This window comes from Hippopotamus amphibius, chromosome 12, assembly GCF_030028045.1.
Source record: "Hippopotamus amphibius kiboko isolate mHipAmp2 chromosome 12, mHipAmp2.hap2, whole genome shotgun sequence".
Taxonomy (NCBI): Eukaryota; Metazoa; Chordata; class Mammalia; order Artiodactyla; family Hippopotamidae; genus Hippopotamus; species Hippopotamus amphibius.
In genome coordinates this window covers 38832914-38849203 of record NC_080197.1, presented here as the reverse complement: position 1 = coordinate 38849203, position 16290 = coordinate 38832914, and positions in this window count along the sequence as shown.

The window sequence follows — 16290 nt, the reverse complement described above, 5'->3', positions numbered from 1 at the left end:
CAACTACTGAGCCCATGTGCTGCAACTACTGAAGCCCCCATGCTTAGAGCCCGTGCTCTGAAACAAGAGAAGCCACCGCAATGAGAAGCCCATGCACCACAACAAAGAGTATCCCCCGCTTGCCACAAATAGAGAAAGCCTGTGTGCAGCAACAAGACCCAACACAGCCTGAATAAATAAATATTAAAAAAAAAAATAGTTGGGTCTCTGTTCCTCCTTCACTTTGCATCCAACTGGTGGAAGTGATGCTACGTAACTTCCAGGAATATGTCATAAAGGGCTGCATTGCTTTCACTGGCCCTTTTAGGATCCTTGACCTGGGAATCCTGTCACCAGCCACATGGAAAGGCCGCTATAGATGTTCTGGCCACAAGCCCAGCTGAGAGTCAGCCTTGACCACCCACCATCAACATCAGCAGCAGCAGCCGTGTGGATGAGTGAGGCTTTAGAAGATTCCAACCCCCAGCCTTTGAGCTGCTCCAGGGGAGCGATGTGGAGCAGAGGTGCACTGGCCCCATCGAGCATTCCCCACACTGCAGGCTTATGGGCAAAAGAAATGTTGTTTTGAACCACTGAGTTTCAGTGGGTTGTTATACAGCAATAGTGAGCCCTCCTTCCCCGCCTCTGAGTGTGATGCTTGCAAGAGTCGCTCAGATCTCTCTCATGACGGAGAATGTACCTGAAGAGACAGGATCTACCAAACCAATGAGCTGATCCAAGTGGATGCATGCAGGCAAAGTTCTGGGTCTTAACAAAGCCCCAACCTGGCATGAGGTCTTTCCTTATGAGGATGATTGGCAGAAATGCCGGCCCAGCCTTCTAATGGTCCTGGGTTTAGTTTCCCTGTTGGTGTCTTTATTGAGAAAAAACTAAAGTCAAGGGTATTTGACAGAGACCACCAACTGATTCCCCAAATCTGTTTTCTCCTTCCTTTAGTAGCAAGTTCTTAAATCTTAGCAGCACACAGACCACTCGGAATAAAGATTCCTGGGACTTCCCTGGCGGCGCAGTGGTTAAGAATCCACCTGCCAATGCAGGGGACACGGGTTCAATCTCTGGGCCGGGAAGATCCCGCATGCCACAGAGTAACTAGGCCTGTGTGCCACAACTACTGAGCCCATGTGCCTAGAGCCTGTGCTCCACAACAGGAGAAACCACTGCAATGAGAAGCCAGCGCACCACAACGAAGAGTAGCCCCTGCTCGCCACAACAGGAGAAAGCCCACACACAGCAACAAAGACCCAATGCAGCCAAAATTAATTAATTAATTAATTAATCTTAAAAAAAAAAAAGATTCCTATTGTAGGATCTTGTGATACTCCAACACCCTCCTCTGTCCTCCTAATCTCATCATGGCTATGGAGAGAGGTCCATGCGCTGGTCTTCTTAATTGTTTTCTCCTGTATGCCGTATTCATTTTTTTCTCTTCTTTTTTAATTGAAATAAAAATGTATATAACCCAAAGTTCACTGTTTTAACCACTTTAAAGTGTACAGTTCAAGGTGTTTAGTACATTCACAATGTTGTACAACCATAATTACTGTCTAATTCCAGAAGATACCAACCGAAAAGAAACCCTGTACCAACTGAACAGTAATTCCCCACTCTGCTTGTCCCCAGCCTTTGGCAAACACTAATCTACTCTATGTCTCTACGGATTTGCCTATTCTGGAACATTTTCTATAAATGGAATTATACAATAAGTAGCCTTTTTGTGGTCTGGCTTTTTCACTTAATATTTTCAAGGTTCATCCATATTGTAGTATATATTGGTATTTCATTTCTTTTCTTGGCTGTATAATATTCCTTTGTACAGATATACCACATTTTGTTTATCTGTGGATTAGTTAATGGACATCTCGGTCGTTTCCACTTTGGGGCTATTAGGAATAATAATTGTATTAACATCCATGTGCAAGTTCTTGAGTGGAATATGTTTTCATTTCTCTTGGGTATAGACATAGTGGAATTGGTGGGTCTTATAGTAATACTATATTTAACTTTTTGAGGAACAGCCAAAATTTTTTTCACAACAGCTGTATCATTTTACTTTCCCACAAGCAGTGTACTAGAGTTCCAATTTCTCCTCATCTTTTCCAATTATCATTAATATTATTTTTGTATTTTTATATGAAGTGGTATTTCACTGTGATTTTGATTTGCATTTCCCTTATAACTAAAACTATTTAGCATCTTTTCATGTTATTATTGGCCATTTGTATATCTTTTTTTGAGAAATGACCATTCAAGTGCTATACTTGGTTTTTCATTGAGTTGTTTGTCTTTTTGGAGGGGTTCTTTCTACATTCTGGTTTCTGAACTCTTATCAGATATATGATTTGCAAATACTTTCTCCCATTATGTGGGTTGTCTTTAAAATTTCGTAGGAGTGTCTTTCAATGCACAAAAGTTTTCACTTTTAATGGGTCTCTTTTCTTTATTACTGCTTGTGCTTTGGTGTCATACTGGAGAAACAGTGGCCTCATCCAAGGTCATGAAGATTTATGCCCATGTTTCTGTGATGAGGAAACAGATATTTTGAGGCATTTTACACCATGACACTCCTGCTCACATCCAGAGTCTGGATGTTTAGATAAAAGCCTGAGCTTAGGATTCCCACCCCAATTTCCCACTTTGCTTTTTCCGGGAAAATTATTAAAAATAACCACTTAGAGTTGAGCCTGAGAAAAGTCTGTGACTTCTGCCCCTAGCAGCTTATAAGTAACAGGTGTTTGCTACCCTGCTGTCTATCTCTGGCTCACTTGTAATCTGAAATGGAAGACAGCCCTTCCCCCCCAGCGCATGGTGTCTCCCCATGCCCCTCGAATTTCTGTGATTTGTAAGTAGTAAATCTTGTAACTTTACTTCCTTTATGTGAGTGTATTGAAACTGTGCCTTCAATCAAAATGACCCTGGGTTTTCACTTCCCCAAAGTAGGAGCTTGAATGCTCAGGGAGCTCCTTGCCCACCCCTGTGGGTGGCTTGAGCAGGTCATGATCCGTGTATTCTTGATTTAACACACCAGCTATGGGCTCCCCCATACATTTTCCTTCCATAGTGTTAGTGTGAGGTAAGGGTCCAAACCCATTCTTTTGCATGTGGGTATTCAGTTCCCCCAGGAACATTTGTTGAAAATCATATTCTTTCCCTATTGAATAATCTTGCACCTTTGTTGGAACTCAATTGACCAGAGAGGTATGAGTTCATTTCTGAACTCTCAATTTTATTCCATTGATCTGTATGTCTACCTTTATGCCAGTAACATGACTTTGATGACTGTGTCTTTAAAGTTAAGTTTGAAATCAGGAAGTGTGAGTCCTCCAAATTTGTGCTTCTTTTTTTTAAGATTATTTTAGCTATTTGGGTTACCTTACAATTTCATATAAAATTTAGGATTAGCTTGTCTATTTCTGCAAAAAAAAAAGGCACTTGGAATTTTGATAGAAATTAAATTGGATCTCTAGATCAGTTTTGGGAGAATTGCCATCTTTAAGAATATTAAATTTTCCAATTTGTGACAATGAGTTTTTCCCACTTATGTACATTTTTCTTTAATTCTTTTAGACAACATCTTGTAATTTCAATGTAAAGGTCTTGAAATTCCTTGGTTAAATTTATTCCTATGTATCTTGTTCTTTTTTGATGCTATGGTAAATGGAATTCTCATTATTTTGGTTTGTTCATTGCAAGTAAATAAAAATACAATTGATTTTTATATATTGATCTTGCATTCTGCAACCTCGCCAAACTCATTTATTAGCTCAAATAGATTTTTCTTGAATTTTTAAGAAATGTTTTCTGCATATAAGATTATGTCTTCTACAAAAAGAGATAGTTTTACTTTTTTCTTTAAAATCTGTATATACCTTTTATTTGTTTTCCTTGCCTAATTGCCCTGGCTAGAACTTCCAGTACATGTTAAATAGAAATGGTGAGAGTAGATATTCTTGTCTTTTTCCTGATCAAAGAGGGAAAGCATTCAGTTTTGTTCATCATTAAGCATAGTAGCTGCAAGTTTTTCATTGATGCCCTTTATTAAGTTAGTGGCTCCAAGGTTTTTTTAACAATATTGATTGAGCACCTACTGTGTGTGCAAGGTACTCCTCTAGGCTGTAAGAAAATAATGGTAGGGGAATTCCCTGGCAGTCCAGTGGTTAGGACTCTGCACTTCCACTGCTGGGGACCCAGGTTTGATCCCTGACCAGGAAACTAAGATCCCACAAGTTGAGAGCTGAGGCAAGAAAGAAAGAAAGAAAGAAAGAAAGAAAGAAAGAAAGAAAGAAAGGAAGGAAGGAAGGAAGGAAGGAAGGAAGGAAGGAAGGAAGGAAGGAAGGAAGGAAGGAAGGAAGAAAGAAAGAAAGAAAGAAAGAAAGAAAGAAAGAAAGAAAGAAAGAAAGAAAGAAAGAAAGAAAGAAAATAATGGTGGGGAAAAAAAGAATCCAAGGGGATGGGGGGGCTGAAATACGTGAAGAGGATTAAGAGGTACAAACCTCCAGTAACAAAATAACTAAGCCATGGGGATGTAATACACAGTATAAGTGAAACGGTGCACCTCAGATTGGGATTTGAACCCACGTGCCGGAACTCAAATCCGGCCAAAACCCAAAATCTTCCAACTGAGATCACACACCTGGTTTTAGGACTTAAAGAAGCTCAGGTCCTTGATGTCTCATCACAGAAAGAATTCAGTGAGAGATAAGTAAGAAGTGGATTTATTTAGAGAGAAACACACTCCACAGAGTGTGGCCATCTCAGAGGGTGAGAAAGGCACCAGGGTATGGGGTTGTCAGTTTTTGTAAGGGTGGGTAATTTCACAGGCTAATGAGTGGGTGCAGTGGTCCAGCTATTTCAGGAAGGGGCGGGGATTTCCAGGAATTGGACCACTGCCCACCTTTTGATCCTTATGGTCAGCCCTGGAACTGTCATGGCATCTGGAAGTCAACTCATCCACCATCTTGGACCCATTTGGTTCTAATCAGTTTATGTCATGTCCTCTGGCTATGTCATTCTTTCAAAGGTTGTGCCCTGCCCCCTTCCTTCCTGCTTCATTTCATCTTTTACTGAATTCTTTCTATGAGATCCCACCAGGGATTGAACCTGTGCCCCCTCCTTTGGAAACATGGAGTCTTAACACCTGGACCACCAGGAAAGTCCAGAAGATGTTTTAAAGGATGAAAGATAATGCAGCATTGGTATGCTAAAGGTAACTCAGCAAAGAAGGAACAAAAGAGAGCATAACTGGGAGAAGGAAGTTCAGGAGTATTTATTCATTGCAAGGGGGAAGGAGACCAGTATGCAAGTTGAGAACTGCCTGAGATTGAAGAATGGACAGTTCCTCTATTAAATATTAGGATGGTAACTGGAAGTTTTTTCCCTTGTATCTGAATTAAAACAGGGAATTCCCTGGCAGTCCAGTGGTTAGGACTCCTTGCTTTTGCTGTAGAGGACCTGGGTTCGATCCCTGGTCAGGAAACTAGGATCCCACAAGCCACTTGGGACTGCCAAAAAAAAAAGAAAAGAAAAGAAATAAAACAAAAACAAAAGCAAATCCTAAGTCTGAAGACCATTTAACAAGAGCTACTAGACACATCTCAAAGAACCATAAGAAGTGACTAAACCAGCTTTATGTGGCAGTGGTCATCCCACCCCTACCAGGCAACTGTGCTGTACAGTACAGTAGCTACCAGCCACATGCAGCTACTTAAATGTAAATTAATTAAAATTAAATACAATAAAAAAACTTCAGCTCCTCAGTTGCGTGTACTCAATAGCCATGTGGAGTTAGTGCTATTGCATTGGACAGCACACGTGTAGAATTATTTCCAGTATTGCATAAAGTTCTATTGGACAGCATTGGTCTACAAGAATTGGTGGAGGAAAAATAGCTAGAGTAGGGGGTTTTCAGCCTACATGGAGAATGCTTTTACCTTCCTCCACTCTGTTGCCTCATTGATTTTTTTTTCCCAAACTATATGTTTAGACATGCCTCAGATCTGCTGCTCTTCCCTGGGCTGATCTGAGCAGGAAAATGAAACTGGAGAGAGATGACAGGTAATGAGAGGACAAGGAGGTAGCAGTCAGACAATGGTGGAGAGGCTTTCTCTTGCGCTGTTTCAGGAAAGGGGACCCCTTCCAGGGCCTGAGAGTGGGCTCTTGTCTAACACTCAGATGTGAATTGAGGAGACACACGTGCTGACAAAGCAAGAGACTTTATTGGGAAGGGGCACCTAGGCAGAGAGCAGGAGGGTGAGGGACCCCAGAAGAACTGTTCTGCCACATCAACTACAAATTGGCACTTGCCATCTACCCCTATAAGGATTAAATCACACGCGCTGCTGCAGCTGCTGACCTTCCACATCCCCTGAAGGGAATTCAGGGTGGAGACCTGGAATGAGGCACTCTGTGCTTTGGAAAATGGGCAGAACAGGTCTTCAGGTGGTTAGATGTTTTTAGGAGCTGATTTTATGAGCCCAACCCTTGCATCTCCTCACATCTAGAAAAGCACTAATCCCTACATGGTGAGGTCTACTCCTCATGACTAGCAGAAACCCTCTACGGAAGTATGTGTTTGACTGCATGTACTCCTCCTTCACCAAGATTACATGTATACGAATCTTCCCTCCTGCCTCTTTGGAACAGTTTCTCAGAGCTATCTGGGATTCTGTCTCCCAGGCCGCAGTCCTCATTTTGCCCCAAATAAAACTTAACTCCTAACTCTCACATTTTGCATTTTTTTTTGAGTTTTGGCGACCATGAATAAGGGACCCAGACTTCTCTCCTTCGCCTGAAATCTATGAGGGACTGGAGCCTTGGTATAAGCAGAGGCCCCTCGCGCCCATCCACCTCCTTGGAAAGTCCAGATGAATTTGGGTAAGTCTTTCCTGGTTCTCGGATCTCCCATATTGGTTGATGATCCTGAGTTTTATTTAGTGGTGTAGCAGATACCTGCCTCCTCCCAACTGAAAGACACTGGGAGGTGTGGGGGGTGTGCCTGGTTGAAAGATACCAGGGAAATACCTACCCAGTGGAAAAATACTGGGTGGGGCTCCGTTGAAAGATACTGAGGAATACCCACCTAGGTGAAAGATCCTGGGGGAGACCTAGTTGAAAGATTCTGTAACCCGGAAGAGCTAAATGGGACTCCATGTTAGATCTGTTTCTTGGACTTTAACCTTTGCTTTTTGTTGCTTTTGTTATTATAATCATACATGATGGACTGCCTCAGGGAACACTGCCCCTCTGCCTGAATGTTAAACTAAAGTGCCTCTGTTCAGCTCACAGGCAGACAATCTGCCCTGCCCACCTGTGCGAATGGCTGAAATGAACATATCCCCTCACCAAGGCTGGTCATTCCCAGAGATGTTTTGCAAGACTGATGGCCATTTCACTTTACTTTCTCACAGCCTCTCCTTCTCTATTCTGCCCTTTTACTTTACTTCCTCACAGCCTCTCCCTCTCCGATTCTAGAAAACAAACTGACATCCAGACCTCGATAAGATGGTTTTTAGGAGACACTAGTTTGCCATCTTCTCTGTCTGCCAGCTTTCTGAATGATGTCATATTCCTTGCCTCAACACTTCGTCTCTGATTCATTGGCCTGTCGTGTGGTGAGCAGAGCGAGCTTGGACTCGGTAACTATACCAGAGGAATACCCACCCAGTTGAAAGATCCAGGGTGGGGGGGTTGGGGTGGGGTGGGGAGGGTAGATGGTTGAAAGATACCAGGGTTTGCTTAGTGGTAAAAGACTGAGTGGTCTTGGCTGAGTGGTTAGATGAGAGGCTGATCTGACACTTTTCCTCAATTCAGCCGCCTTAATTGAATTTGTAGGGATACAAGTGAAGCTATTACATGAGAGCTTTGCTCTGAAGACAAGGGACAAGAACTCCTCTTGGCCAGTACGGCTCTCTCAGGCAACTGAGAGATTTATGGGAGTGGTGGAGGCACAGTCCTCATACCATGTAGTGGTCCCATAGGGAAACCCACTCATTAATTAAAACACATGCTCGCTGGGGGTTGCAATAAGAATTGGCCATTCAGCCATCCAAGCACCCTTGGTGGTCTTAGACTACCAAAGGGAGGAATCAAGATGTGTAAGAGAGCTGAAACGACTCTAGGGTGATGCCTAGAAGAGTTAAGCTCACAAGCAGTACACTGGCCAACCAAACAATTTCACTAGTGTTTTTTATCCCAGACAAATTCAACTGTAAAATGAGAAAGAGAGCCTCTCACAGAAACATGGGGCATCAGAAGGACAACCTCTTTCTAACACCCCAGCCAGGTTTATGTATGTACAAAAGCTTATACTTGCAAGTACCCACTTAAATGCAAAAGTTATACTAAGGGAGATCTCAACCTAAAATGACCAAATTGGGGTCCTTTTGATATTCTGAAAAATATTTTTGCATACACAGTTAGAAAAAAAGCCGGCTATAACATCAAACAGACTGAATGGAATGCTTACTTTGACTGGTATCTAGAAGCTTCTAAAAGGAAACCATAGAGTAACTTCTTTGCAGGAAACCAGCAATCAATTACTTGAAACCACATCAGACCAGCTTTTCAAAACCATTTTTAAAAAAAGGAAAAGGGGGTATCTATGAAAATTATGAACCTTCAATTGTGTCAACTTAGTACACAATGCAAGTTGAAGGTTCAACTGACCCCCATTTAATTCCCAACCAGCAGAAAAATCTAGTGTGAAGAAAAATTCTCTGCGGAATTCTGACCGTAAGGCAATAAGTCTTACTAGGGAGAACCTGATTTTCTCTCCCTCTGCCTTGAGACTAGAGCTCTCTGGAACAAATATCTTAATTAAACCATCTCTAATTCTTGAGATTGAAAAGGAAAAAAGAAACTAGAAGAAGCCCTTTAAAATTTCTCTTATTCCAACTGTTTACAAACTAGTGTCTTTATATTGTGATATCTAATTCATGACTAAGTTTGGAAAATGAAGCTTTGAGATCTCTCATTGTGTCTGTCTGGATATATGTACGTCTCAGTGTGTGTCTTTGTCTTTGGATATTGTTGCTGAGGTTAGTTTGTAAATGAGCTCTATTCGATTGGCTTAAGGTAAAGCAGGCACTTACAAATCAAACAATTCTAAGTACAAGAGAAATTAAGCTAAGTAAATTTCAGGTTCACATGAACTGGGACATATTCAGTGTCAAGTTAATACCTGGTATTTTTACTGAGTCCGAGCTCGTTCTGCTCGCCGCACGACAGGCCAATGAATCGAAGACAAGGTGTTGAGGCAAGGAATACGACTTTATTCAGAAAGCCAGCAAACTGAGAAGATGGCAGACTAATGTCTCCTAAAAAAACCATCTTCTTGGGCTCTGGATGCCAGTTTGTTTTCTAGAATCAGAGAGGGAGGGGCTGTGAGGAAGTAAGGTGAAAGGGCCATCAGTCTTACAAAAGATCTCCGGGAATAACCAGCCTCAGTGAGGGGATATGTTAATTTCAGCCATTCACACAGGTGGGCAGGGCAGAACAGAGGCACTTTAGTTCAGTACTCAGGCAGAGGGGCAGTGTTCCCTGGGGCAGGCTATCATGTATGGTTACAATAACAAAAGCATCGAAAAGCAAAGGTTAAAGTCCAAGAAACAGATCAAACAGGGAGTCCGATTTAGCTCTACACGGTAACAGTATTAATGTCTGTTGATCTAACTGTGGCTCCAAAAATAATCCAAAGCCCACCAATTCTTTTACCACTCCCCAAACATTCCCTATTTACTTTAAGAGGCTTGTAAGTATTAAACAAAGGGGAAACAAAGTCATCTTAGGAGGAACTTGCTTGTACCTTTGAGATGAAAATGTCTCATCTGGTCATCTAAGGAAACCTTATCTCTGCTATCTTTTTAAATGCAAATTTGAAAAAAGAAGTAAAGTAATTTGGAACTTGACTTGTCAAGGATAAATAGAAATCCTAAGCGTCTTCTGTAAACAGTAGTAAAAGGGTTTAGCCATCTAGATAGGTGACCTCAATTTATTCCATCTGCCAGAAGCCAATTTAAATCCAAAGCCTTGTAACTGATGGCTTTTATGTTGTACCTGACTCAGTGCTGAAATTTTGGAATGGGAACTATGAGGCCTCCGTGTTTGTTTGTGTGTTCATATGTATCTATATGTGTGTTGTAGGTGTATGGTACTGCCAAAAACGAATTCATAAAAGAGCTCTACTTAATTAGCTTTTAAAAAAAATTAAGCACTTACATAAATACTCAGAAATAGAAAATAATCTGGCCAGAATGAACTTCAGCTTCATGACATCTGGAAAATTCAGTACTAAACTGATATCTGGTATTAAAGGTGGCTTAAGCTTGTTGGTTTGATTAATATAGACATGTTTTAGAGTCATCAATGTTGAGGTCTGAGCACAGGTTGGAAAAGAATTTCCAGATACAAGGCAGAATGTAAGGAAGATAGAGTTTATTGAGAGAAGGGACACTGTAAAGACAGCGGGACGACTTCCTGATAGACCTGGGAGAGCTGACCCTGTGGTGGACTCACAGCCAACTTTTATAAACCCAAGACAAGGAAAATCCGTGCTAGGGAAATGGAGTTAATCGATTGGTCAGTGAGCCAAAGGCGACAAGTGTCTTTAGGTGACAGCCTAGGGTCCTATATGGTGAATACCTTCCCTAAGATGGGGTCGGGTTATTGGCTAGCCCTAGTCATGAGTCAAAGATTTCTATGGGGGTCGAGATAACTCCGGAATTTGGTTGCTATGAGGGTCCAGTTAACTCTGGAATCTTGTGACTTTGGCACAGGGCTCCACAATCAACATTAAGTATAATTTTTATATATATTTTTATTATGCCTAAGTATCATATAAGCCAAATAAAATCTTGTTATATTTGTTACAAATTTGTCAGCAAGGAAAGTAACTTGATGTGAAGAAACTTCTAAGGAAAGAAAATGTAAATGAGATAAGACTTTTAGATAAACTATTAAGAATAATATGCTTTAGAAATGTCTACCTAAATAGTTTCTCCAGATTCTGGTAACTTGAAATTCTAGAGTTGCACTAAATTAAGTGATGAAAGCTTATTGGCTAGCTAGGTCATTCCCAAATAAAATAAGATACTGAAACATTAATTACTGAACATTGTCTTCCTTTTACAAAGAAACAAAGGGGTATTTAGGACAATGATGATTACGTTTGGTGCCATGTTCTATAAAGAAAGCAAAGGTTTTTAGAAAATATCACTGGTATTTATGTTCACCAATCTACAGAATGCTAACATAAAGGACAGTTCATGGTTGCCTAAGGAAAGTAGGATTTGTGTTTTCCAGAAGGCATGAGGAATGGAATTACATGTTATTAAGGGAAAAGAAAGTAGGTCTGACTCTCTTTTCAGTAGGTGGCTATTTCTGAATGGGAAAGTAATGATACAGAAAGTGATAAGAAGGTTTGTGGAAAGTGGACCCTGAGGAAAGAGTTTTGTGCACAGTCAGGACTAAGTTTAGAATAAGTTTAACTGAGTAATTTTAAAAGTAAGCTGGTGCAAAACTTGAATTTGGCTTTTCTCTCTGTTAAGAGGACAAGTTTTCTTAAAATGTTGAACTCCCTTTTCATAAGAGATTTTAAGTTTCCTTACCTTTTAAGTGATCTGTTCTTGTTACTTTGGCTAAGTGAGTAACAATTGTTTCACAGTGATCTGTGAGTCTATCTGACTGAGTGTTCTAAACCCTTTTTGATTTTTTTTTTCAAAACCAAATTCAAGTTTATTTTAGACCACAATAGTAAGTAACCTCTCAAATCAGAAGAGGAAAAAATTTAATAAATGGCATTAACTGGATAATAAACTGGGAAAATGTTCACAAACAAATATTGGATGGATTAATGATTTAAATATGAATAAAGAAGGTATCAATGTGTGTATTATCTTAGAAAGGGGAGGATATTCCTAAACATAGCACTCAAAGCACAACCTGAAGGATGAAATTGATTTAAAACTTTGAAATTTCTGTACATCCCAACCATCATAAAGTTAAAAGACAATGTCTGGGATAAAATATCTGCAATGAAGTGTTATGACATCATCACTATTCATAAAATATATATCTTACAAGTCAACAGGAAAACAAACCCTCTGTGTTTTGGTTTTTTTTTTAACCTTTTATTTTTTTATTTTTTACAATTAACTGCATATATTTAGAGTGTACAATTTGGTATCCCAATTTTCCAATTCATTCCCCCCGCAACCCTCCCTGCTTTCCCCACTTGGTGTCCATATGTTTGTTCTCTACATCTGTGTCTCTATTTCTGCCTTGCAAACTGGTTGATTCGTAACATTTTTCTATAGTCCACATATATGTGTTAATATACAATATTTGTTTTTCTCTTTCTGACTCACTTCACTCTGTATGACAGTCTCTAGGTCCATCCATGTCTCTAAAAATGTCCCAGTTTCATTGCTTTTTACAGCTGAGTAATATTCCATTGTATGTATGTACCACATCTTTATCCATTCATCTGTCGATGGACATTTAGGTTGCTTCCATGTCCTGGCTATTGTAAATAGTGCTGTAATGAACATTGGAGTGCATGTATCTTTTTGAATTATGGTGTTCTCTGGGTATATGCCCAGGAGTGGGATTGCTGGGTCATATGGTAGTTCTATTTTTAGTTTTGCAAGGAACCTCCATACTGTTCTCCATAGTGGCTGTATCAATTTACATTCCCACCAGCAGCGCAAGAGCGGTCCTTTTTCTCCACACCCTCTCCAGCATTTACTGTTTGTAGATTTTCTGATGATGCCCATTCTGACTGGTGTGAGGTGATACCTCATTGTAGTTTTGATTTGCATTTCTCTAATAATTAGTGATGTTGAGCAGCTTTTCATGTGCCTCTTGGCCATCCGTATGTCGTCTTTGGAGAAATGCCTATTGAGGTCTTCTGCCCATTTTTTGATTGGGTTGTTTGACAAAACTTCCTAAAACAAATTCTGATGAAGTCCTTTTGACCTCTAGCTAATTTGGGGATGCTTCAAAGGGACCCTGAAGCATCCCAAAGGGAGATATAAACTAAGTTCACTTGGTATGTTAAGTTATATGGGAAGTATTGTCAAATGAGTAATAAATCTTCTTAGGTTTTAATGTATGGTAAAATGTTATCAGTCATAATTCTAGCTATTATCTTAAAGTGTTGTATGTCACATCAGTAACCAAGTTTCTTTGACATTGCAATCAGATTTTAAATGCGCCTTCTTAAGCCTTATGTCATTATAGACAGCTATGGTTTTATTCTGATGCCTTTGCAACAAAAATGCTTCCTCTTCAAAAATATTTATAAAAAGGACTTTTGAATAAATACAAGTTTCTGACTTTCAGACCATAATGCTGAACTAGGCAAAAAACTGAAGAATCCTAATGAGAAAACTGATGGCTTCATACACTGTTAACAAAAAGGATTAGTTACATAGGACTGAGTAAACTGGTGAATATGGTTATAAATTTCATGGTTTCTATCTGAAAAAATTACTGGTTTAAGTCTGTGTTTTCCAAGTGTAAGGAAAACCTTCCCCTCAAACTAATTATGATTTACAGTAATTTGGTAAATTATACCTCTGTAAAGCAGGATTGAAACATTTATCTTTTCTTTCTATCTGTTCCCTCCAGACATTGGAAACTCTTAGGTTCCCAGCAGCTTTATCAGATAAATTAGGAAGGCTACCTCACTAACAAGTATAGAAAATTCAAGGTATTTTGGGAACTTTGAAAAGGGAGGAATTCACCTACATCTGTTAGGCAAAAATCTATGATAAGCCCTTGGTGTGGCTTTCCTAGCCCTGAGAGGTCTTTTAAAAGTCCAGTCTGAGACTCCTTATAAAAGTTTCAGCATGTTGTATAACAAAGGGAGTTCAACTCGAGGATGGAAGATGCCTTAGAGGACTGGGACGGGGAGGGTGGGGGGGACTCGAGGGAGGGTGGGGGGGGTCGAGGGAGGGAGGGAATACGGGGATATGTGTATAAAAACAGATGATTGAACTTGGTGTACCCCCAAAAAATAATAAATAAATAAAATTTAAAAAAAAAGTTTCAGCAAAGCAAATAGCCTATATGATCAATTATACTTACATAAATTATCAGGTCAAGTTTCTTTTGAGCCCAGACTTATTTTGCAAACAAATTAGTCTTAATTTGGTTATATTTGGTAAAAATGAGGGTAACGTTAGAGAGACAACGATTATGTTTCAATGAATATTAAGTGCCAGTTTTGCTGATGGAGGTCTGTATTTACTAAGATGCACTCCCTGGATATTTCCTTGCTGTTACGCTATATTAACATAAAGTCTGAGTTTTTAAAAGAACACTCTAACTTTGTTTCTGAAGCTTATCTCAGTAATCTATCTTTGGATGAAAATCCCCCCACAACCTGCAACCAGGGGATTGTGCATACTAGAAAGGACATAATTTAAAGGACAATCTCCAACCTAGACAGAAGGACACATCAGAGGAGAAACTACACTCACACTAGGACGAGAAGAAGCCAACATCAGAAGTAGACAGCTAGCCCAAGATACTGGACCTGACTCGTATGAGCATTTATAATGTTTTCTTGATTTCTTGGAGCTTTGTATATGAATCAAATGTTTTCCTATCATGGGCACAATCCTATGCTAATTTTAAAAATCAATCCAGTTGTTGGGTTTGCGGCCAATTACCTATGACTAGTACTTTTGGGTTACCTTAGTGGATTTCTCCCCTCCAAGGCTCTAATTGGATGGCCCTTAGGAAATTTATTCTAGAGAAAAAAAAATATAGTCCTGTTCAGGGGATCCCCTCACCAGGCCAATTAAAAATACCTGCTCTCACCCTGGCCATAAATTCAAATTTTCTTTTAAGGTCACTCAGGCTCAATCAGAATGACAGCTAAGTCTCAAACAAAAACTGCTACCTCTTGTCTATTAAAGGGAAACCTCCCACAATTATGGGATGGATTTATGTGGTTAACACCAGGCTATGACCATTTAAGTTTAAAAACTCCTCTACGAAGGATGATCAGCCCAGTAACATCAGGAAATTGGGCTGGGTGGCTTATGAACAATGCCTACATGTTATTACCCTTAGAGACAGTAATTGGTATGGAACTGACTGAGTCAGATGACCAGAGATTCACTGGGTTGCACCTAATGGAACTCATTGGATTTGTGGTACTAATTTATGGCCTTGGCTTCCACTGGGATGGGTAGGAAGATGTACCCTAGGATTCCCATGGACTCAAGGTCATATACATAACAAATTAGAGATCATTAGCGCAAGCTGATGTGTCAAGAGGTCTGTATTCTGCTGGTATGACCACTTAGGAACTATTTCTGTGCCTCCTAATCGGCCATATCGAAGCCTTAACAAAATTCACTCAACAGGCCTTAAATGATAGGAACCAGGCTGTTAGCCTATTGAATTCTGAACTCTCTATGATGAGAAAAGCGGTGCTATAAAAAACCACATGGCCCTCAACATCCTTACAACATCTCAGGGAGGTACCCGTGCCATAATTCAAACTGAATGCTGTGTTTTCATACCTGAGTCCTCGAATGTAACACATGTAATGAAACATATGAAAAATCAGATTTTTGCCTTAAGCAACTCACTCCCAAGTCTTGACAACCTCTTCAAAAACTGGTCTGGCATGGGAAGCTCTTGACTTAAATATTTACTTATAACTCTATTAATGTTATTAGCTATATTATTTGTATTTTTGCCTGTTTTACAAGACTATTGTTTTTTGTATTACCAAATGTGTGACTGAATCGCCGACAGAAATAATGATGACTAGGCAAAATGAAGCACTTGATCAAATACATAGTTCTGTATGCGATCAATGATTGTAATAGTGTTTTTCTAGACATGGGGAGATACAACAAGAGGGAATTTTTCCTGGACCATAACAGATTAGGAATACAGGTGGTCCAGAGAACTTTGACTTTTGTTGAAAAGACCTAGCCCAGTAATAGCACATTGAGTGGCCTATGAGCAAAATCTTCGCCAGACCTAGGAATGAGCCTTCCTAGTACCGCGGGACGAAGTGGTCATGAAATGCCTCCCAAAGCATGGTGGAATTTGTGACCATGAGGGGGCCTGTCCACTACAAATTGGCACCTGCCATCTGCCTCTACAGGGATTAAATCACACGCGCTGCTGCAGCTGCTGACCTTCCACATCCCCTGAAGGGAATTCAGGGTGGAGACCTGGAATGAGGCACTCTGTGCTTTGGAAAATGGGCAGAACAGGTCTTCAGGTGGTTAGATGTTTTTAGGAGCTGATTTTACGAGCCCAACCCTT